This window comes from Notechis scutatus, chromosome 1 (genome assembly GCF_049901735.1).
Source record: "Notechis scutatus isolate UNSWTSFEM ecotype Mainland chromosome 1, rNotScu1.2, whole genome shotgun sequence".
Classification (NCBI taxonomy): Eukaryota; Metazoa; Chordata; class Lepidosauria; order Squamata; family Elapidae; genus Notechis; species Notechis scutatus.
The window spans coordinates 205,229,162-205,254,347 of NC_142009.1; the positions used below are offsets into that span (position 1 = coordinate 205,229,162).

Below are 25,186 nucleotides of genomic sequence, written 5' to 3' on the forward strand. Positions count from 1 at the left end.
TTAGGAAAACCTCCATTTGGGTTTTGTGTTCAAACAATTTCCCCCCAGTATACTAAATATTCTCTTAATACTATGTTAGCTCAAAACAATTCAATGTTAAGGTTAAGATAAAGCAACCCATTATCCTATTGAATAGGGAAAATAATTTTTCCTATTAGGCAGAATTAGATAGTGGTTTTCAGGCAGCAGATATTGGGGTCAAAATAGAAATAGTAGCAAAACATTTGGAGGACAAAGTTTTATCTGCCATGCTGCTTGCTTGGTTCTACCTAAAGTAATGCATTTCTCCTATGGTTGGGGTTGTCTCTGTGCCAGTGTTGAAATAAGATTCATCTATTAGGCGTGATCAGGTGCTCTATATCAGTGGTCGCCAACCGGTGGGCCACAGAGAAATTTCACCCCCAGCACCCCGCCAAAGCAATTAATCCAGGCTGCACAGAAACACAAGGCTGCACTGCCCACATGGCCCACGGGAACCCTCCCCGCCCACTTACTCCTTACCCAGTAAACTTGCCTGCTAAATTGCTATTTTTCCTTTCTCCCATGAGCTGTTCAGAGCATCCAGTGATGGGAAGGTGCTTCAGTCCCTTCTAGGAAGGCTGGGCTTAAACTTGAGGACACTCCTCCTCCTCCACGAGACTCCTCCTTAGCGCCCCCAGTTTTAGCTCCGCCTTTCTTCAGACAGGTTGTGTTATTGTTTTCCTGGTCGGACTGGTGATATAGCTGATTTAGCTGATTTATTTCTCAGGTCAGGTAATACCATAGTTTCTGTTACCAATCACCCCCCTGGGAACTTCCAAAAGTCATTTCGTTCGGTTTTATGTTTCGTTTTGTTTTTACGTTCCAGCCTCCCGAGGCTAAAGCCTCATAAATGGGGGGAGGGGGGGGCTTATCTTTCCAATCTGCCCTGAGGCTAAAAGCCTCTCATTTCAGAGATGCTGCCTTAAACTTCTAAACAAGGAGGCTTATCTCTCCGATCTCCCAGCCGGCTGAGTAAACGTTCTGTCCCTTCGAGGTTTGGAGCTTCCATTTAATAGTGCAGCCCTTTTTTCCTTTTATTACAAGGCTTTCCCCGCAGAACACCTCAGGGCAGGGAATTAGCCCCTGCGCCTTCCCGCTGAGCGGTTTTTCTTTCAGCAGGCCAGGCGGTGATAACTGCTTTCGTTTTCATTCTGCCACGAAGCACCCAGCATTTTAAAGGCTGCGTGGTTAAATTTGCTAAGTAATTGTTACTGTCTGTCTGGAAAGTTACCCAACAAGGTTTCCCTTTTTGGGGACCTGGGAAGGGGGAGTCCCTGCCACCAGTCCACTGGATGATAGAGGACTTGAACTGCTGGATTCCACAGGCAATAAGTGCAGTTAAACTGATCTAATTATCAGTTACAGACCTCTCTGCCCTCATATAGGTGCGGGTCTGGAGGGGGGTGTTCTGGTCTCCATATTTGATATTACAAGTACTTTATTCAAAAATTGACTTGATTGACTTAAATTCTACAAATCTTTAAGTTATTAAAAGATAGATGATAGATAGATAGATAGATAGATAGATAGATAGATAGATAGATAGATAGATAGATAGATAACAAAGCAAAACAGAACAAGGAGACAACATTTGTTAAAGGCATTGGGGAACTATTTATTCCAGGATCCCCTGCCCCTTAAGGGAGCAGGCCCCTAGGTGTTCCAGCCACCTAATTTCATAGCCTCTTTCCATTGCTATCAAAGGCATTACCATGGCCAGCAGCTACAACTCCAGATCTAAACTAACTGCTAAAAATAGAGATAAGTCCACAGAGCCCCAAAAGACCTCTAAGGCAGCAGAGAAAGATTCACACAGACACCATCAGGCATTAGAAAGGCAGGTGGAAAAAAGTACACGAGCAGCTGCACAGCCCACCTCTTCACCACTCATCATACCCTCTACCTCACAGGCCCAGAACCCTCCAACCACCCCTCTGGATTTATCCAGAAGGAGAAGCATATCGATACAACCTCCCCAGGAGGCTTTTTCTAACATTTTCTCCCCAAGGAGGGCCCCAGAGGCAACATTTACGCCAACTGCAGCTGGCCTCAGACAAGAGGAGGAACTTCTGGAGGAAATCCCTGCCAACATGAGGGCGTGGATGGAGCTAGCTATCCAGAAGGGCATAGCAACAGGCGTCCAACAGGCTAGTCAGGCATGACGAACAGCCTCAGCTTCGGTTTGCAGATCTCTTTCTGAACGATCTCTGGGCATCACGGAACCACATCTTCATCAGGTACCCCACCGCAGAACTATCGTTGCGCACTGTCAGAGACCCTCAGTACACATAGGATATGGGAGATTGTTAGGGATAACATTGTTTACCCTAACTGGTTTGGGTAAAAATAATAAATATGGTATCATGGTTTGTTAGTTAAAGTGTGTGTAACTTTAACAGCAAGAATGTAATTAAGGGTGTGGTTGTAAAAGCACTATATAAGAAGCGAGGGAATTGCAGCTCTCTCTCTCTGGCTTACTGATCCCTAATTACTGGATGGATTGATGACTGCGTTCTTGCTGGAACGGGGAGAGAAAAAGGAGTGTTGATTTTCTCAACGGAGAGAAGATAAAGATTGGACTGATTTATTGTAAGTGTACTGACATTGGCTATTCAACACGGACTTTGCAAATAAGAGAATCCCCGACAAGACTTGACTGAAATTGATATATGACTAATGGACCGTTTATTTTGACTATGCTATAATTCTTAAATGGAATAAACTATATTTTTGATAGCACAAGCGTATCTGTATTTTTACTCCGTGTTAACTAGAAAACTTATCTCACACATTTACCTGTCTTCCTATCTGACTTCGCTGCACGTTCTGTTTAGTTTGTTTTCCTTAACACCCGTTGGGGAATCCAGGCTTAACAGAGATCAAGGGGATCCAATGGATCAGATGGAGGAGGGGTCGGTACACACCGTTGACCAGGTATTGTCAGAGGTGGATCCGCTAGAAAAGGGGATGTCTGACGATGAAGACCTCTCACCTGACCTCCCCATATTTACAGGATTCTTCCGCCCACAATTATTTAAATCCCTGCTGTTTAAGGCCAAGAACACCGCACGGCTGGATAATACAGGTACCCCTCCCCCACCAAATACTCCAGAGGAAGCAGAGGATCTCATATTATCTCAACCAGTCACTGAGGCAGAGGTTGTCCCTGTGCCACACATGTTTTCCAATTTAGTACAGCAGCCTCATATCCTGCTCCCACAGGGCATGATAAAAAATACTATAATTTGGCACCCGATTTCTCTAAATTTCTAAACACTCCAGAAGTGGATGAGCCTATCATTGTGCTTGCATCTTCCTCAGCCATCCCAAGTGAACCAGAAGAGGCTCTCAAGCCTGAGGAAAAGAGGGCGGAACTAGCCCTCCGCAGGGCACATGTCTTGGATGCATGGGCCATCAGACTGGCCACAGCTGCCTCCTTTTTCACCAGATCATCTCTCAGATGGCTCCGCCACCTGAGGGATACCATTCCAACCTCAAACATTAAGGCACATCAAGATGTGGCTAAATTAATCACTGCTGCAGTTTTCAGCAGATGCTACCTTCAATGTAGTTAAATTTTCCTCTAGGGCCATTGCTTCCCAAATTGCGGCTAGAAGGTTACTTTGGCTCAGGCATTGGCAGGCAGACATGAAGCACAAGTGGTGACTTGCCTCAGCTCCCATCTCGGAGAACAAACTATTTGGCAGTGCGCTTGAACCCCTCCTAATTGAAACCAGAACCAAAAAGAAAATTCTTCCCTCTCTTTTTCGTCGATCAGAGTTCAGATCACCTCAGCCCTTTCGTAGGGGTTCCTTTCGCCCCTTCTACCAACCCTACAATCCAAGATTTCAAAGACAGCCTGGATTCAGACAACAGACAGATAGAATTAAACCTGGGGACAGATATAGAAGGGGACTCCATCCTAGGAGACAATTTCGAGGAACAGAATCTAGGCCCTTCCGCAGGTCCAAGTAAGGACCACAATGAGATTCCCACTGGCGGTCGCCTAAAAATGTTTGCGAACCAATGGGACTCCTCTACCACTGACGCATGGGTCAGGAACACAGTACGATTTGGTCTGGCACTGGAGTTCAGCTCCACCACCCCCGGATTTTTTTTTTTTTGAAGTCCCCAATTTCCAGGGACGCAGAAAAAAGGTTTCTCATGGACACAGCCATAGCACATCTACTAGAAATCCGGGCCATACAACCCGTCCCTTCTAATCAAAAGGGTCTTGGTTTTTATTCACACCTCTTTGTGGTCCCTAAAAGTTCAGGGGGATGGAGGGCAATCCTGGATTTAAAACGTCTAAACCAATATTTAGTTTACCAAAAATTTAAAATGACCACTCTCCAATCCATCTTACTCAGCATCAGAAAAAACAATGTCCTTACCTTCATAGACCTCACGGAAGCTTACTTACATATCCCAATTAGGCCCTCACATTTCAAATTCCTTCATTTCTGTTACAACAACGTCCATTACGAATATATTGCTCTCCCATTTGGCCTAACTTCAGCTCCCAGAACTTTTACAAAGGTCTTGGCTGCCTTGGCAGCACCACTCAGAGATAGATCCATCCGACTTCAATGCTACTTGGATGACATTCTTCTTCTGGCATCTTCCATCAATCAAGCAAATTCAAACACTCAAACTACAATTGTAACCCTACAACAACATGGGTTCTCAATCAATTGGTCAAAAAGTCATTTAACACCCTCTACTAGACTCATTCACCTTGGCGCCATCATTGACACCCTGGAAGGCAAAGTTTTCCTCTCCCCTGACAGACAAGAAAGCATTAGAGATTTGGCTCAACAGATCAGAACTCTTAGGAAAGTACAACTATGTCTCCTTTCTAAATTGCTCGGAAAAATGATTTCTTGTATTTCTATTATCCCTTGGGCCCAGTTCCATGCAAGAACCCTGCAATGGTTCCTGTTGCCATACCAACGCGCCGGAAGAGACGACGCCAGGACTTGCGTAAAAGTTCCATCAACCATTCTCAGGTCTCTACGATGGTGTACACAACCCGAAATCAACAAGGGATGCCCTTTCAAGGATCCACACAGGTCGATTGTTACAACAGACGCCAGTCTAGCGGGATGGGGGCCCCACTTCCAATCACATACAGTGCAAGGCCTTTGGACGGATTCAGAGAAGGCACACAATATCAACTGGCTAGAACTGAGAGCGGTATTCTTGGCACTTCGACAATTCCTCCCGCATTTCCATTGCAAACATGTGCTTGTCTTAACAGACAATGTAATTACAAAGGCCCATATCAACAAACAAGGGGGCACTCGTTCCAATCTACTAATGAGGGAAGCAGAAAGACTATTCCTGTGGGCCGAAATCCATCTTCTCTCTCTAAAGGCGGAGCACATTTCTGGAGTAGCGAATGTACAAGCGGATTGGCTCAGCAGAGCCACATTGGACCAATCAGAGTGGCATCTGGACCCCAAGATCTTTCTGGAGGCTACTTGGAAGTTGGGCCAACTGGTAGTCGACCTGTTTGCTTCCCCACTCAATGCACAGCTTCCCCGATTCATTTCTCGTTACCCATTGCAGGGAGCGGAGGATGTGAACACCCTCAGATGTCACTGGCCCACCGGACTGCTATACACCTTTCCTCCACCCCCCCGTAATCCCCAAATTAATCCAGAAGTTGCTGGAAGAAAAAGCGGACCTGCTATTAGTGGCTCCTTACTGGCCAAGGCGAGCATGGTTCGCAGACCTGAAGGACCTCTTGACGGTACCACCGTGGAGGATCCCATCATTGGTCATATTGCTGTCTCAAGGCCCAGTGCTACACCCAGACCCCCAATGGCTAAACTTAGCCTTATGGAAGTTGAACGGCGACATCTGAGAGATGAACATCTTTCTACTCAAGTTATTCAGACTATTCAGTCGGCTCGACGTCCTTCGATGAACCGAATCTATGAGGCCACCTGGTCTAGCTTCTGCCATTGGTGTCAGAAGGTTCAGATCAATCCCACTTCCCCATCAGTAGCGCAGTTATTAGAATTTTTACAGGAGAGCCTAAACAAAGGGTTATCACACAATACTCTGCGGAGACAGGTGGCGGCCCTGGCTTCGGTCATATCTTGGGATGATCTTACCTCCATATCTCATCACCCTCGCATTTGCAGTTTTCTGCGTGGTGCCAAGAACTTGAGCCCCCCCCCCCCTGTAGTGCACCGATATCCAACATGGGACTTAAATAAGGTACTATTGGCCCTTACTACAGGTCCCTTCGAGCCACTAAGGACCACGACACTTCGATTTCTAACCTAAAAATAGCAATTACATCTGCCTGAAGAATCTCTGAACTAGCTGCATTATCGGTGTGCAAAGATCTCTGCATTTTCCATTCGGATAGAGTGGTTCTCAGACCAGATCCCTCCTTCATTCCAAAAGTTAATTCGGCATTCCATAGAGCTCAAGAGCTGGTGCTCCCAAATTTTTGCTCACATCCATCACACAGGCTTGAACACCAATGGCACCACTTGGACGTGAGAAGGGCTTTACACATCTACATAGAGTGCATGGCGCCCTCCAGAAAGACAAAAGCCCTCTTCGTGTCCTTTCAGCCTAACACCCTGGGGTGCAAGGTTTCACCCTCTACCATAGGTAGATGGCTAAAGGCCACCATCGCTAAGTCGTATGACTCTCACTTGATTCCAGTGCCCCAAGGCATTACTGCTCACTCCACCATGAGTGCAGCCACCACAGCAGCATGGGCGACCCAAGCTACAATAGAGGAGATTTGCCGAGCTGCAACCTGGGCTTCTCCATCTCCATTTATTAGAAATTATAAAATTGACGTATTTGCTTCTGCTGAGGCTTCATTTGGTAGGCGAGTTTTGCAGCAAGTTATTTCAGAGACAGTTAGGTCTGCAACCCAGATGGAGTCCCTCCCTTAGGACAGTGCCAAGCTTTGGTATGTCCCATCACTGGATGCTCTGAACAGCTCATGGGAGAAAGGGTGTTGGTACTTACCTGATAAGTCCGTTCTCTGTGAGCTGTGAAGAGCATCCAGCTCCACCCTTTTATTCTGTCTGGTAGGGGGTCTGTTCCGGCCAGGGTTATTACATAGGCTTAAGCATATAGGGTATCAATGCCTCGGCTTCGCAAAACTGGGGACGCTAAGGAGGAGTCTCATGGAGGAGGAGGAGTGTCCTCAAGTATAAGCCCAGCCTTCCTAGAAGGGACTGAAGCACCTTCCCATCACTGGTTGCTCTTCACAGCTCACAGAGAACGGGTGTATCAGGTAAGTACCAATGCCCTTTTTCCGACCATCTTCTGTTCTGCTGTGCCGGGAGATTTAGATTAGCTAGGAAGCAGGAAATGGTTGGATTTCTTGCCTTCTAGCTAGTCTTTAGATCTTCAGCTCAGCACAGCCGAACCTCCCTTAGGACTGAAGGTTTGCTTGCAAGCAAATTCAGTGCAGATTCACGCCAAGCAAATTTGAGAGACTGAGCTAGCTGATGGCAGATAGATAGATCACTAAATGATTCTGTGAGCAACTCAATCTGCCTGCTTTCCTGATTTTGGGTAAAAGTTGCTCTTTTTTAAAAATAAAAAAAATCAATATTTACATGCATGGTGTGTTGTGAGTTAATTTTGTGAGTTTGCTTGCTAGCAAATTTTGTGTGACAGACTGAGCTAGCCAATGGCAGATAGATAGATCTCTGAATGAATCTGTGATTCTGTGAGCAACTCAATCTGCCTGCCTGCTTTGCCTGATTTTGGGTAAAAGTTGCTCTTTTTTATAAAAAATTCAATATTGATATAAATATTTATAATATTTACATACAAGCCATGCCCAGCCAGTCACATGACCACCAAGCCACACCCACAAATTAGGCCATGCCCACAGAACCGGTTAGTCGCCCCTGGGATCTAAAATTATGAGTTTGGTGGTCCCTGAGGTCCAAAAGGTTGGCGACCCCTGCTCTATATGAAATATGACAAAGAAAATATTTAGTCCTTCTTCTTAAGCAGCAAAATTTCATAGGCTGGTGCCATGGACCATTCTCTATGCTTTTCATGTTCATTGCTTGGAAGATTTGAGACCCAGGGAATGTACTCATTTTATCCCAAAATTTTAGCTTTTGCCTCTGGTGAGTTCAATTTAGCTTGAAGAGTTACCATTTTTAACTCTTCCTTTAAATAATGAGGCCTACCTATGCATGTCCAAATCATGTTTTCCTAACTTAAGGAGAGCATATGTTTCAACTGATGGTCTTTTTGTATTATGTTTTATGTCTTCATCTCCCATTACTAAAAGTTTTCAGTTTTTATTTGTAATGTATGTCAGACTTTTCACTGTCCAATAAATCTGGCTAAGAAGAAAATGAGCCCTTTTACTATTTAGGGCATCTGTGTATGTATTGATATTTGAAATTTATTTATTAGAACATATTTTATGTATTTCTCAAATAAAGACTCCCAGAGTTGCTTCCTAGCTTTATAGTTGCAGCACAGAAAGACACAACATAAAAAGAATAATAAATTGGAAAGGAGAAGGAAAACTCAGATACTAAGTTCTTGAAAGTTATAATTTATTCCTTTTGTATTCCTTCCTTTGAATGAAACACAGTCCAATGGGTGGGGTTATTTTATTTCTCCACAACTCTAGGAAACATGCTTTGCAACAAGAACTACCAGTAAATTATGTCTCAATAATGTTCCACTATTATAGCAATAGCACTTAGACTTATGTACTACTTCACAGTGCTTTTACAGCCCTCTCTAAGCGGTTTACACAGTCAGCCTATTGCCCCCAACAATCTGGCTCTACATTTTACTGACTTGGGAAGGATGGAAGGCTGAGTCAAACTTGAGCCGCTGAGAATCGAACTCGTAGAGTGAGTACTGAGTTAGAGCCCTGCAGTATCCTTCTAAGTCAATGCTCTATTTTGTTCCTCTTACAGGATGCATGCAACAACAACAATAAATTTTATTAAAAAAACCTATAAAACCAATACAGAGAAAAACAGCAGGACATATTCATCCTGTCCCTTACAGTTAGCATACAAAGAAAGAAAGCAAAGCAGAAAGCCATTTTTTCATTTATTGGAAACAGTTACTGAGCAAGCTAATAACTTAACCACAATTTTCAATCCTGCATTTAATTAGTTTTCTTAAGCAAAGGTTTTTCAAACAGATGATATTTTCCTGTTTTTTTTTTTTTTTAATACTTGTATGTGCTTCCAAAATAACTCTCATTTCTCTGTGATGAGATCAATATATATTGGTTGTCCAAGTTTGAGATCAATTATTTTGTGATCTAGGTTTATCACATGTTGCTTCTGATTCTAAGAGTGGAAAGAGTTTTTGATTGGGTCAAATTTTGCATGTGTGAAGCAGAATAAGACTCTTTATTTAAAATGCAAAGTGTCTATACCTTGAGTATTCTTTAGTTCTTTTAATGTCATATAAGCTGCCATATATATATATATATATATATATATATATATATATATATATATATATATATATATATATATATATATATATATATATATATATATATATATATATATATATGTTATGTCCCACCTTCTAAAAATAAACAGTTAAGGCTGAAAGCAGCAGTCCTTGTAAAGAAAGGCAGCAAACAGGAAAATGTTCACAGATAGCTCCAATAAGTAAAAGTTCCCACGAACTAAATCCAAGACTCAACAAGATTCTTCAGATCAAAATCCTTCACAAAATAATTCCAATAAGTAGAAGTTCCAACGAATTAAATCCAAATCCCAACAAGATATTTCAGATCAAAATCCTCCAGACTATGCTTTTCAGTTCTCTCTTGCAAATAGACACTTTGTTCCGGACAAAGTGCAAAGTCATATCTCTCCCTTTATAGAGTAACTAATTAGTCTAATTGCTGGTCTGCCCTCCTACTGTATCCTCGTTGGTTCCTCCTTGTCAGGAGACGTCTTGTCCTGACATCTACCCAGCAATCATCCAAATTATCATCTTCTTCACCTGAAGATATCATCTGTTCCTCATTATCACCCGTTCCCGGCTGACCACCTAATTGAAGGGTGGAGGAGTTTGAAGGTTCAAGCCGACCTTGCAAATCAAATGCATTCATCTCCTCCTCATCGTTAGAACTTGCTGATTCATATAAGTCCTCCTCGCTGGAGCTGTCATTCAAAAAACCTGTAGCAGATGCCGGAATCACAACACTATCCCTCACCGCAGGGCCTTCCCCGGGTCTGGCGATCCGGATGCGGTTTCGAAGGGAAGCGTGCATGAAAGTCTCGAAGCAGATCCGAAGCATGAAGTGTAGACGCATCCGTCCAGGAACAAACCTCCGAGTCATCTATCCTCCTCCTGACCAAATACTGGAAGCGACCTTTGAGCCAACGGGAATCAGGACGTCGACCACCGTATCGTCAACAGCAGGCTCCTCAGAAGGCAATGATAACGGACCCGGTTCAGCAGAATCACGTAATCGACAAACAGAAGAATCAGGAATCAAAAGAGATCGATGAAAGACGGGGTGAATACGCATGGATCGTGGCAAAGTGAGGCGGTATGCCACGGGATTAATAACTGCCTCAATCGGGAACGGACCAATAAACCGATGATCAAGTTTTCTAATAGGCGATCGACCTTCAGATGTTTTGTAGATAGCCACACTTTATCACCCACAACTAACGGAGGTGTATCTCGACGGGACCGATCTGCAAACCGCTTATAATCTTCTTTTGCCTTGTTCAATTGTTGTATCAGTAGACGTCGAACTGCGTGTAGTTCTTCCAAAAACTCTCGGGTCTCAGGAACCGGGGAATCCATCATAGTTAATGGGAAGAAACGCGGATGATAACCCATATTTGCAAAAAATGGCGTGACACGGGTGGAGGTATGCTGCGAGTTGTTAAACGCGAATTCTGCTAACGGGAGGTATTTTACCCAATCGTTTTGTCGCAAATTAACAAAACATCTCAAATATTGAGTAAGAATCCCAATCACCTTCTCCGTCCCGCCATCAGTTTCCGGATGGTGCGCTGACGCTAAACATACTTTCACTTGCAAAGCCGCCATTAACTGTTTCCAAAATTCTGCCGTAAACTGGACCCCACGATCAGAAACCACTCTATCAGGCAGTCCATGTAGACGGAAGATATGTTGCAAAAATAACTGAGCCGTAGTGCGGGACGATGGTAATTTCCGACAGGGAATGAAATGGGCCATTTTAGTCAACATATCCACTACCACAAGCACTGTTGTGAACCCTGATGAAGACGGTAAATGTGTCAGAAAGTCCATAGAGATCGCTCCCCATGGTCTACTTGGAGTCGGCAAGGGTTGCAAAAGTCCAGGAGGTGCACCGGATGCTGCTTTCGCTTGCCTACATTGAACGCAAGAAGCGACGTAAGAAGACACATCATGACGAACTCGAGGCCACCAAAAAGTCCGAGTGACCAAATGCAAGGTCTTGTGTAATCCAAAATGACCAGCGGCTGGGTTATCATGACATTGTGTCATGATGAGAGCCCTCAACGGTCTGGTAGGCACATATAATAAACCCCGATATCGAAGCAGATCGTCTTCAAAAGACCATGGAGAAGTTGGGCCAATGTCCTCCCGTCTCTGCTGCGTCCCACGCATCCAAACGTTGCGCCTCTCGTAGTTGGGCCCAGTAAATCTACCGGTTCCTGCAGTACAGCTAGAGATTCCGGTGGTAACACTGTCCGTAAAGGAAGAGGATCTTCGGCACAAGTATACTCCGGTTTCCGAGATAATGCATCCGCCCTCCGGTTCTGACCACTTGGAACGTAAGTAACCGAGAAATTAAATCTGGCAAAAAATAACGACCAACGAATCTGCCTTTGATTCAATTTCCTAGCCGTGGTCAAATGTTCCAGGTTCCTATGATCTGTCCGAACCTCCACCTTGTGTCGAGCTCCCTCCAAATGATGTCTCCAAGTCTCAAAAGCAACCTTAATAGCTAACAACTCTTTTTCCCAAATGGTATAGTTGCGTTCCAAGCTGTAAGCTTCCTAGAATAATAAGCGCAAGGAAACAAAAGAGCGCCATCCTCCGAAGCTTGTAACAGCACTGCTCCGATAGCGACATTAGAAGCATCTGCCTCGACCACAAATGGGCGATCCGGATCAGGATGCTTCAATATGGGTTCAGTTATAAATGCTTTTTCAAAGTGTCAAAAGCCTGTTGTTGTGGAGGCCCCACACAAATGGAACCTTCTTACAAAGAAGCTGGGTTATGGGATCCATTATCTTCGCAAAACCTGGAATGAAAGTCCGATAATAGTTGGCAAATCCTAAAAGTCGTTGCACATCTTTAACCCGACGAGGAGCTTCCCAACTACACAACGCCTCAACCTTTTTGGGGTCCATAGCAATGCCCACAGGAGAAATAATGTGTCCCAAGAATTCGATGAGACGACTGAAAAAAGAAACATTTTTCTAATTTAGCATAAAGTTTATGTTCCCGAAGACGCTGAAGCACTTGACGCACCTGCTGAAGATGTTGCTCTTTAGATTTTGAATAAATCAAAATGTCGTCCAAATATATGACAACAAACTTATCCAACATGTCTCGAAAGATATCGTTCATTAAATGTTGAAATACAGCAGGAGCGTTGGTCAAACCAAATGGCATAACGGTGTACTCGAAATGACCATAACGAGTGCCAAAAGCCGTCTTCCACTCGTCTCCCTTACGCATCCGAACCAAATTGTAAGCTCCACGTAAGTCAAGTTTCGTGAAAATTGCAGCTTCCTGTAACCGCTCCAACAATTCGGAGATGAGCGGTAAGGATAGCTATTTCTCACAGTGATAGCATTTAAGCGTCTATAGTCACAACAAAGACGAAGTTCTCCCGACTTCTTCTTGACAAAGAGAACGGGTGCTGAAAGAGGGGATGACGAAGGTCGAATAAATCCCGAGCTAGATTTTTATTCAAAAATTCTCGAAGTGCAACTAGTTCAGGCTCAGACAAAGAATACAACCTCCCCTTTGGTAATGGAGCGTCCGGTATCAAATCCACGGGACAGTCGTAAACACGATGTGGTGGTAATTGATCTGCCTCCTGTTCACTGAAAACATCGGGAAATCCGACAACTCTGAAGGAATCGAGGCAGCAGAAGCGACAATATGTTGGCCTGCGCAGACATGTCTCAGGTGGTCCACACATTGCAGGCTTGGAAAAGAAACAGCGTTCTGCGCCCAAGCCACCAACGGATCGTGTAGACGCAGCCAGGATACTCCGAGCACCAAAGGAAGATGGAGGTTCAAGTGATATAAAAACTTATCGCCTCCTCGTGATCCCCAATACGCATACGCAGTGGTTGGGTGGCAAGCGAATAGGTCCCGACTTGAGTTCGCGCCCATCTACGGTTTCCACCTGCATGGGGGATTCACAGGCACTAAAGGAACTTTGAAATGTTTTACGAAATCATAATCCATAAAGCTAGTCGTAGCCCCTGAATCCACCAGTGCCACGGCAGGGATTCCCTCCTTCCGAGATTGCAAGAATATGCGAGTGTCCAAAAGTAAATGTCGAGGAGGGCCAGAATTAACTTCAGCAATTTGAGATGAAAGTGAATACTGTGCCCGACCTAAGGTTTCCCTGAGGTCGGGCCTACCCGTTCCGACGGACCAGCAATGGGTTTTGATACAGGTCCACGAGTCCCCTTCCGAGTGCAGGAATTTGCAAAATGTCCCGAACCCCCGCAATAAAGGCACAAACCTTCCTGAAATCTTCTCGATCGTTCCTGAACTGTTAAACGAGGGCGGAGTGCGCCTATCTCCATCGGCTCCTCTGCTGGAATTCTGGATTGGAAAACCCTCATAGACGGGGTGCGTGAACGAGGAAACACAGGTGGCTCTGCAGCGGTCCGTTTACACCCACGATGTTGTGGCGAGCTTCAATACGTAAGCATTGAGTAATCAATGTGTCCAAAGTTGAAGCACGCTCTGCATGAATTAGTTCATCCTTGATACTGTCGGACAAACCCTCTTGGAATGCTGCCATGTGAGCTGGTTCATTCCAGGTGGAGTCCATACACAACAAGCGAAATTCTGCAACGTATTCTTGCAATGAGTGTTTACCTTGAATAATATCCCTCAATTTTCTGTCCACAGTTTGAGATTTAATTGGATTCTCAAACATAACGTTCATCTGTTGAATAAACCCCTGGAAATCGTCCAGTAATGGACTATCTTGTACTAATAAGGGAGTAGCCCATTTGGCAGCCTGCCCGGTTAACAAACTAATAATAAAGCCAATTTTAACTCGATCGGTTGGGAAATCCTCCGGCCTCACAGAAAAATACAATTGGCACTGACCCAAAAATGTTGAAAACATGTCCGTTTGCCCAGAAAATTTATCTGGCATAGCTATCGGAATTTTTCTCACAGGGGGTGCAGGGGAAACTCCAGCTGCAGCCGAAACAGTTTGAGAATTGGCAACAAACGATAATAATTGTGTTACCTGATTTTGAAGGGATACGTTGCTCTGGAGTAATTGATTTATCTGCATCTGTTGCTGATCCACCAATTGTTGCATTTGAGTTGAATCCATCGTTGCAAAGATGGTCTGTAGGTCCGGAACAAAAATGTTATGTCCCACCTTCTAAAAATAAACAGTTAAGGCTGAAAGCAGCAGTCCTTGTAAAGAAAGGCAGCAAACAGGAAAATGTTCACAGATAGCTCCAATAAGTAAAAGTTCCCACGAACTAAATCCAAGACTCAACAAGATTCTTCAGATCAAAATCCTTCACAAAATAATTCCAATAAGTAGAAGTTCCAACGAATTAAATCCAAATCCCAACAAGATATTTCAGATCAAAATCCTCCAGACTATGCTTTTCAGTTCTCTCTTGCAAATAGACACTTTGTTCCGGACAAAGTGCAAAGTCATATCTCTCCCTTTATAGAGTAACTAATTAGTCTAATTGCTGGTCTGCCCTCCTACTGTATCCTCGTTGGTTCCTCCTTGTCAGGAGACGTCTTGTCCTGACATCTACCCAGCAATCATCCAAATTATCATCTTCTTCACCTGAAGATATCATCTGTTCCTCATTATCACCCGTTCCCGGCTGACCACCTAATTGAAGGGTGGAGGAGTTTGAAGGTTCAAGCCGACCTTGCAAATCAAATGCATTCATCTCCTCCTCATCGTTAGAACTTGCTGATTCATATAAGTCCTCCTCGCTGGAGCTGTCATTCAAAAAACCTGTAGCAGATGCCGGAATCACAACACTTATATATATATATATATATATATATATATATTATATGGTGTTCGGCTTGGTTCGGGTATTTTCTCACGTCATTGTAGTTCTTTTAAAGTTGTAGCAACGTTTCAGCAGAATCTCATCTGCCATCATCAGGCTTCTGTATTGTGTCCGTCTGGGTCAGACTTTTACAGTGGTTTCAGATTTAAATTTGGGGCAGCCTATTGCTGTGCCAGAATGGTTTTTTCTTCATCCTGATTGGTTGGGAGTCTTGGTCTGTGTTTATTGGTCTCGGAGTTTGCTGTGTTCTGCTTGATGGGTGTTTCTGATATCTTCTGTCTGTTTTTTGGCTCTTTTTGTATCTTGATTGGCTGGCAGCATTGTGTTACTTTAATGGAGGTCTTTAGTGCAGCTTGGCTTCGGGTAAATGGACGGCTATCATTAGTTAGGAAGCTGGGTTTCATCTGGGTGCCTGGTTGGGGTGTGTTTGAGCTGGAGGTATCAGGGGGGATCTGTTTGTGCCCAGGTGTTTGCCTGGCTTGTGGTGTGGAGATTTTTTTGTTTGTGAGTGCAGGCTTCCAAATGATTGACAGCCTGGTGGAATCATCTCTTCTGTTCATGCTTTCTGGTCTTTTTTCAATCTCTATGGCTTCTCTGATGACTCTGTGGCTAGGGTTTTCCATAGTGGCCAGGGTTTTGGTGCCATTTTGGTGCCATTTTGGTGTCATAGCATCAACTTCAATGGCACCAAAACCCTATATATAGCCTTCGGCTTTGTTCGGGTATTTTCCCACGTCATTGTAGTTGTTCTTTTAAAGTTGTAGCAACGCTTCAGCAGAATCTCATCTGCCATCATCAGGCTTCTGTATTGTGTTCGTCAGATGATATATATATATATTCTGAATATATATCTATTCAGAAGAAAGTGATTAAGTGAGGATTTTGATTTGCTTGGCTTTTGAAACTATCCTGTTTACTTGGACTATGTATGACACAAGATTATGCATTTTTTTCTACATCACAACCCTCCAACGTGTTGCAGTGTTATCTCAGTTCCTTCAAGTTCAGCAGCCCAAGCTGTCCAGAGCTAGTTGCTTTAAGCTAATCAAGACATATCTCATAGGCATACACCTCATTAGCTTACTGCACAGTTACTGTGACCTAAAATAACTTAATCCCAATTTGTTAAATAACCTGTATTTTAAAAGAAAGTTCTAGAACCTTGTAAACTTATTTGAAATTACCAAACTTGCAATCTGTCATGTAGTTCTGTTCAATATAGCACTCAGAAACATGGAGAAATTAAAATAAAATAAAATAAAATCCACATTTAATCAGTTCAACATTATGAAGCACTAATGATACTGCTTTTTATTTTGATATTGATAATAGATAAGATGACATAGTTTTGTGTTGGTGTTGTCTTTATAAGCATGTGGTTGTCGTAGTCCATCTGCAATTAAAACATTGAAGGTCCCATTAATTTGGGGGGAAGAACTAAGCATCTGTTTTATATTTGCTTACTTATATCTGTAGGTCTTCCATGAGCTAATCTTTGCTTGATCACATGTGATGGTGGTGGAGGTGGTGATAATTAGCAATAATAAATGCTTGGGCTATGCCTGCGTTTTAGTTCTGGGCTTAAACTGCCTTTGTGATTAGCTTTTTTAAATTCGTTGATTCTGGAGTATGTAATGGTGAGTTTCCTAAAGTCCTTAATTGGGGTGGCATACAAATTTTAGTAACTAAGCAAATAAATAAAAACATAGCAGTTTGATTTCAATTCCAGAAAGGTGCTTTGGGACATACATAAGTGCAAATATAGCACCTGTTTGCAGCAGTTTAAAGTAGCGCTGCACAGCCCTAATGAATGGAATATAAGCAGTGGTGGGATTCAAATTTTTTTACTACCTGTTCTGTGGGCATGGCTTGGTGGGTGTGGCTAGGTGGGTGTGGCCATGCGACTGGGTGGGCATGGCTTTTTTTTTTCAGTCACCTCCCCACCCGTGTTTTGGGCCTTCTGGGCCTCAGAGGAGCCTCTGGGGGGCGTTTTTGCTCCCAGAAGTTTCCCCTAAGACTCAGGATGAAAAAAAAAGAGCATGGGAGGGGCACACAGCACCTCTCCATGCTCCATTTTGGGACCTTCCTGGCCTCAGAAGAGCCTCTAGGGGGTGTTTTTGCTCCCAGAAGTCTCGTCTGGGGGCTCAGGAAGGCAAAACATGGAGGGGGGGGCTGAGCCCTCCCTCCATTTTTTTCCTTCCTGTGCCTCAGCAAGGGGAATCTTGGCACAGCTGATCGTATGAACAGCTGATTGTCGGAAGTGGAAAAAAAGAAAGAAATACCTTAAGGGGTGAACGTAAGGCAGGCAGGGTGAGCAAGCATCAGACGGGTGGGGCAAACGAGCCAGCAGCGACCAGGCAACTGGGTCAGGGATGTGGCCAGCCAGAACTTACTACCAGTTTGGCGACCCACACCAAATCCTTGCTACCGGTTCGCCTGATTTGGTGCAAACTGGCTGAATACCACCACTGAATATACAGGTGAAACTCTAAAAATTAGAATATCGTGCAAAAGTTCATTTATTTCAGGAGTGCAACTTAAAAGGTGAACCTAATATATGAGATAGACTCATTACATGCAAAGCAAGATAGTTCAAGCCGGATTTGTCATAATTGAGATGATTATGGCTTACAGCTCATGAAAACCCCAAATCCACAATCTCAGAAAATTAGAATATTGTGAAAAGGTTCAATATTCTAGACTCAAAGTGTCCCACTCTAATCAGCTAATTAAGCCATAACACCTGTAAAGGGTTCCTGAGCCTTTAAATGGTCTCTCAGTCTGGTTCAGTAGGAATCACAATCATGGTAAACACTGCTGACCTGACAGTTGTGCAGAAAACCATCATTGACACCTTCCATAAGGAGGAAAAGCCTCAAAAGGTAATTGCAGAAGAAGTTGGATGTTCCCAAAGTGCTGTATCAAAGCACATTAATAGAAAGTTATGTGGAAGGGAAAAGTGTGGAAGAAAAAGGTGCACAAGCAGCAGGGATGACCGCAGCCTGGAGAATTGTCAGGAAAAGGCCATTCAAAAGTGTTGGGGACTTTCACAAGGAGTGGACTGAGGCTGGAGTCAGTGCATCAAGAGCCACCACACACAGACAGATCCTGGACATGGGCTTCAAATGTCGTATTCCTCTTGTCAAGCCGCTCCTGAACAATGAACAATTGTCAGAAGCGTCTTACCTGGGCTAAAGAAAAACAGAACTGGTCTGTTGCTCAGTGGTCCAAAGTCCTCTTTTCTGATGAGAGCAACCTTTGCATCTCATTTGGAAACCAAGGACCCAGAGTCTGGAGGAAGAATGTAGAGACACACACTGCAAGATGCTTGAAGTCCAGTGTGAAGTTTCCACAGTCTGTGTTGATTTGGGGAGCCGTGTCATCTGCTGTTGTTGGTCCACTGTGCTTCATCAAGTCCAGGGTCAACACAGCCGTCTACCAGGAGATTTTGGAGCAGTTCATGCTTTCTTCCGCAGACGAGCTTTATGGGGGTCCTGACTTCATTTTCCAGCAGGACTTGGCACCTGCCCACACTGCCAAAAGCACGAAAATCTGGTTCAATGACCGTGGGATTACTGTGCTTGATTGGCCAGCAAACTCGCCTGACCTGAACCCCATAGAGAATCTATGGGACATTGCCAGGAGAAAGATGAGAGACATGAGACCGAACAATGCAGAAGAGCTGAAGGCTGCTATCGAAGCAACCTGGTCTTCCATAACACCTCTCAGTGCCACAGGCTTATAGCTTCCATGCCACACCGCATTGAGGCAGTAATTGCTGCAAAAGGGGCCCAAACCAAGTACTGAGTACATATGCATGCTTATACTTTTCAGAGGTCCGATATTGTTCTTTGTACAATCCTTGTTTTATTGATTGCATGTAATATTCTAATTTTCTGAGATTGTGGATTTGGGGTTTTCATGAGCTGTAAGCCATCATCATCAAACTTATGACACATCACGGCTTGAACTATCTTGCTTTGCATGTAATGAGTCTATCTCATATATTATTTTCACCTTTTAAGTTGCATTACTGAAATAAATGAACTTTTGCACGATATTCTAATTTTTTGAGTTTCACCTGTAAGTAGTTCTAGACTTACAATCAAAATAGGTACCAGAACTTCCTTCACTAAAGAAGGCAGAATGTTAAGTGAGCCACACGCAAGTTCACATTTTTTAAAAAATGCATGCTCTGGTATCCTGGCTTCTGCTGTTTTTCTAATACATTGCCGTCATTTGAAAGTGGAGTTATCCCCTAGTTTCATGTCGGGCCAGTTTTACATAATTCTGGTTTTTAAAAAAATACAAAATAGCTTTTCTCTTTTCTTCTATCTTTTGCCAAATAAGAACATCCTCAGTTTGGAGACAATTAAATTCTCATCATCTTCAACATATGTAAATGGAGTTTATTCCTAAATAATCAGGAAAACAGGCTTTTCTTGGTATTGTGAGAAAATCTTGTTCAAACCTCAAAAGAATAATAATTTAAAAAATAATAAAAATAGACTGGAGTCTAAGCAGAAAGATGCCTTATTAAAATACACATTGAGTAACCCATCTGTTCTTCAGATTTAAATCTTCCTTCAAGCTTAGCACAAATCTTACTATTTGCTGAGCAAAAGAGAATAGATTTGTTCCTCATATACAGTATTTAAATCTCCTGACTTACAATTATTCATTATTATGTCATAGTGCAATATGAAGGACTGTCTTTAAAAGTTTGGGAGTGAAAGTATTACATAGCATGTGACATGGTGCTTCTACACAATATTTCATAGTCCAACAGTTTAATGTTTTCTAAAATCCGTGGCAACCCAGGGCAGCAGGTTTCGTATGAATGTAGCCTGTGGAAGATGATATCAGTAGATAATATACATTCAGTTATTTCCTGAAAGGAAGAAACAGTATTGGAAAAATATAGATTAAATAGTCTGAATTTTCAGGAAAATTAATATGAATGTCAAGTCAATGGGAAGAAAACAAGAGATTGCAAATGGCAATCATGTGACATTGTATTTAACAACAATGTGGAATTTGCTTAATGGTGGCAACCTGAAATGCCAGGATGGCCACTGCTAAATGACACAGTCCCTTGACATTGCATTTCATGGCTTAGTGATGGAAATTCCAGTCCCAATTACCATTGTTAACTGTGAATTACTGAGGATTACCTGTAGGTGCTTCTTAAAAATAAGATCTCATAATCCAAAACTCTCCTGATTTTTTTTAGTTTTACTGCCTTCCAAAATATCAGGAAGGAAGGCACCTCTTGAATCTTTTGATGTCGGCTATATCAGAGGGTAGGAGCCACCATAGAGATTCATGAACTTTTAGCGTAATATTTTTTTCTTTTTTATAGTAATGAAACATTACAAGTGAAAAGATAAAAATGAATACAAACTAAAACAAAATCAGAAAATAAAAAGTGCAGAAGAAAATAAATGGAAAAGAGAAAAATAATGTAAAGAAAAAGAAAAGAACATAAAGAAATTACTTGCCTCTTCATCACAAATTTTTAAAAAATCAGTAGCTTATCACTTTCTCTTAAAAACAACAAAAGATCTCTTCTTCCTGTATCTCATCTCTTATATCTGAATAAATCCTTAAAGCCTTGTTCAGTTTTTGTTAGCAAAGTGCACTAAGGGTTGCCAGAGATGATAATGTATTTATTTTAACATTCATCAAATAAACCAACTTTATATTCCTTCCTTTTAACAGTTGATATTTAATTCCTACAAATAATGTCCCAGAACCTGATTTCTGTCAATTTATTTTGTTCCTTCTCACAAAAGTCTTCAAAACCTATCAAGTACAAGCATCTTTTCTAAATCTCATAAAGGAAAATTATCCATTGTTTTGGTTTGTTATTTGCATATTCGTCATTTGCCTTTAGCAGAGCTGCTTTCAGTTCACCGTTTCTTCCTAGAAGCCCCTGAATGTGCCTCAATCTTCTGAATGTATGTAGGGTGATGTTCAGCATCTCCAGTTGTGTGAACTGGAAGAGTAAGTTCTATTTGAAGCAATCTTAGAGATATTTGGGCACCAAGCCATAAATGTCAAACCATCACTTTGAATTGAATCCAGAAACCTATAGGTAATCAGTGCTTAGCTCAGAGGCAAGAGGATGATTGCTGATAATTCTGTGAGCTTGTAGTAGTCTATATAAAAGGTAACTAGCAACTGCTGGACAGACCATTCTTTGCCATTACCATCAATTGGAACTACCGACACAGGAAACAATAAAACCATTAGAGAACATTGCCCACTACCTTAACACCATTATATCTTTTCATCTTCAAGATGTTTACTTTACTGTATTGTCATTGCACAACAAAATTAAATGCCATCTTCAGTGTACATTATAACTATAAACATAAAACGCAAACACACATCCTTCTCATTCTATACAATTGAATTGAAAACCCCTGATATTACATTAATATTACACTATACAGTAGAATTCAGTATAGTTACTGCTCTAAGTTGAGTTGTCAAAGAGAAATTCCAATGCACAAAATTCTTAAAGTAAGTTGCAAATTTTTAGATGAGACTCAGGGAATGAACAAATGGGATACATCTCAGAATATGTATACACCACAGAATGAGTGCTGAAGGTTATTGTGATGTTGAAAAATAGTTATAATAGTTTATTTTAATATCTAGCCATGAATCTTGATTCTCTGAAAATAAGCTGAACCCATGAACAACATAGAAATAAAATAAATGCAAGACAGTTTAAAAGGATAAAGTACAGCAACTGAAAGTAATAAATGTAGAAACACTGAATAGTAATGCATGATTTCATTACATTTTATGGCTGAGTAAATACCTATATACATTATATAGATGGCACATGTAATGCATTTAATGAAAAACATAACAATTCCCTAGAATCTTTCAACATCTAAGAAACAAATCTTCTGAAGTCTAAAAAATAAAAATCACAAAGCTTTCATTTACTTAATAAGACAGTTTTTTTCAAAAAAAAAAAAAAAATCAACAAAACTTTACCATGTCAGCAGTGACTATAAATATATAAAAGTTCCGAGTTGTAGCTCCAGTAGTTGCTTGATTATCAGAATAGGAAACCCAGAAATAGATATGATGAGCTAGGAGTATATACACTTTTTCAAATGGTTCTTAATATCATTTATGCTCAGAGACATATAACAAAAGGCTCTCATCAGTATGCAGTGATTCTTTAAATTACTCAATTTAATATTGATGTGGATATGACTAAGTGGACACAATTTTCAGACCTAATAAAGAAATACATTTAACTAATAGTTTCTATCCAATATGAATTATGACAAGGATGAAAACCATAAGAAACTTATCTGATCCAACACAATTTAAACTCAGTTGGGATAGATGCAAGCAATTGTGATGTTTTGATTTTATGGTATTATTCTTGCAATATCTTTCTCCCCCTGCTTCCCCAAATAAGCTGGTAATCTAGCCAGATCCGTAGATCTGTATTATAGGCAGAATTTACTTCTATTCGGCACCTATAGTTGAGGAGTAACAGGATGCTTAAATAATCACACAAAATATATATTTGACATTATTACAATCTCTATAATGTTATCAAGATATTCTTTTTTTGATTATCTCTATATTACCTAATACAGGAATGGTGAAGACATCAATCAACCTTCTCTGCCTGTATTTCTTTATCAGGTGGCAAATGTGTTCTTAAAATATTTTTGTACCTTGTTAGACATGGTGAAATCTTCTTAACTTTTTGACCCAAACATTTTAGAGTCAATCTCTGTGGTTACACCAGATTTTTTTAAAAATTTCAAACGTCGTGTGAATAAAGAAAATTCTAGCATAACAGGGAGTTTTTTCTGCTTTGTAATGTTTATGAAGTTTGCATTGCCAATAAGTTTTGCTTTCCATTCTTAGTTTTGCAGTGATTTGTACTGAACTCCAATTAGAATGGGTTATTCCTAACTTACAGTAATTACACTAAAGTTTTTTGGAGTTGTACTTTGTTGTAAAAGAAATCTGCACACTGTACAAATAGAACAACAAACCTTTAAGGGGAACTGTGTAGGGGAGGTTACATAGGAAAAAATGTAGAGAAACCTTGTCATATTTTAACTGAAAAGCTACCATCTGCCAACATTTTTATGGAACAGAAAGTATATTAATTTCAAAGTGAATGTTAAGTTTATATTGAAGTCTTCCAAAATAATTTTCAGGTTTCTTACTTGTTCCCCCTCCCCTCATTTTTCCAATGCATGATTATTGGGCAGAATTGCTGAATTTATAGTTTGACTGTAGAAATCTCTAAATTACCAGATTGTGTGACAGTATTATTATGCATCAGACAAAGTTGACCAAGGTTGTTCTCATATGTAATCATATTATAATCAGGTACTTTAGATAAGAAACAAATACTGTTGATGTACTACTGCCCTGTTTATGAATGTCCTTGGTAGATTGGAAAGATGGCATTGGAAAAATCAAGGTTTATTGTTTTAAGATTTCTGATATCCATGATTCTCATCGATCAGCAGTTCTGTGATGACCCGGGGTGTGGCACAAAGGCAACACAGTCAGATAAGCAATAAGAGTCCCTTTATTATGTCCAACTTTTCCACCAATGTCCAAGTTACCTTCTGGCTGGAGAAGAACTCTCCCAGAAACAGCCTTTGACTGCAGAAAATTAAGTCCAAAACATGAGCAACACAAACTGTAACTTAAAATCCAAACAAGCCAAACTGAAGTAATTAGTTTGGCAGGGCAGGAGCAAGAATTTCAGACTTGAAGTCATGGCAAAACCCACACGGTTGGGAAGATGCCAGGAACACAGATAAGCCACGGGATAAAGTCACATTTGCTCCCAGCAGCCTGCCGCACACAGCCTGCCTTTCTAATCAACTGTCTTCCCAGCTGTGGCTAATGAAGGGAATCAGGGCCCTTTCCTCCCCCGTAAGCCACACAACCCACATTGCTCTCTTCTCCATTCCTCCCTGCATGCCCTAGGCCAGAACCTGGGCCAGGTTCTTCCTCTGAACTTCTCCCTTGTTCTATCTCTCCTGGCCCTGCCCAGCTGGACTTTGCCCTTCCCCAGCCTCCTCCACAGCCAAAGGAGCCACACTCCCATTCCCTGTCAGCTGTCTGGCTTCCTTCTCAGATTCAGACTCTGACAGGGACATGACAAGTTCTCGTACATCTATCACATCTACATATGGGGGGGGGTTGACATCTGAAGACAGTTTTGAGTTGATCTTTCATATGTTGATAATTTCTAAACAAACATTCATTTGCTGGCTGCTATAGTTGAGGCCCCATTTTGAATTACCTTCTCTGGAAAAGTCTGGGAATGGCACACATCAAAGAGTGCCCAATGCCAGTCTTGTCCAATTGTCTGGGAAGTAGTGACTTTACCCAAAAGATACAGTAGATGTATAAACGGCATTTAGATTAAAATTGACATTCTGTACTCTTCTTATATCATTAAACCCAGACTTTTTATTGATGGTGAAATCGTACATGTAAAAAGTACCTTTGAGATAGTTTCAAGGTGAACAATATAACTTTAGCTAGTTTCTGGGCTCTTCATTGTTTCACTTTCTTCTCAACTTTTTGTCTTAGTGATGGGATTTGTTTAAAAAAAAAAACCACTGATATATACAGGTAGTCCTTGACTTACAACCTTTTTTTAGACACTGTCTGACGTTACAACACCAAGAAAGTGACTTATGACCATTTTTCACATGACCGTTGCAGCATCCTATGGTCACATGATCAAAATTCAGACACTTGCCAACTGATATGTATTTCTCCTAATTTCAGTGTCCCAGGGTCATGTGATCACTTTTTGTGACCTTCTGACAAGCAAAATCAACAGGGAAGCTGATTCATTTTAT

At 41.7% G+C, this 25,186-nt stretch overlaps 1 protein-coding gene across 3 annotated transcripts in view; it reads left to right on the top strand.

Moving 5' to 3' along the window:
- Window positions 1-25,186, top strand: part of QTMAN (queuosine-tRNA mannosyltransferase) — a 270,156-nt gene that overhangs the window by 81,105 nt on the left and 163,865 nt on the right. The gene's annotated exons all lie outside the window — the stretch shown is intronic.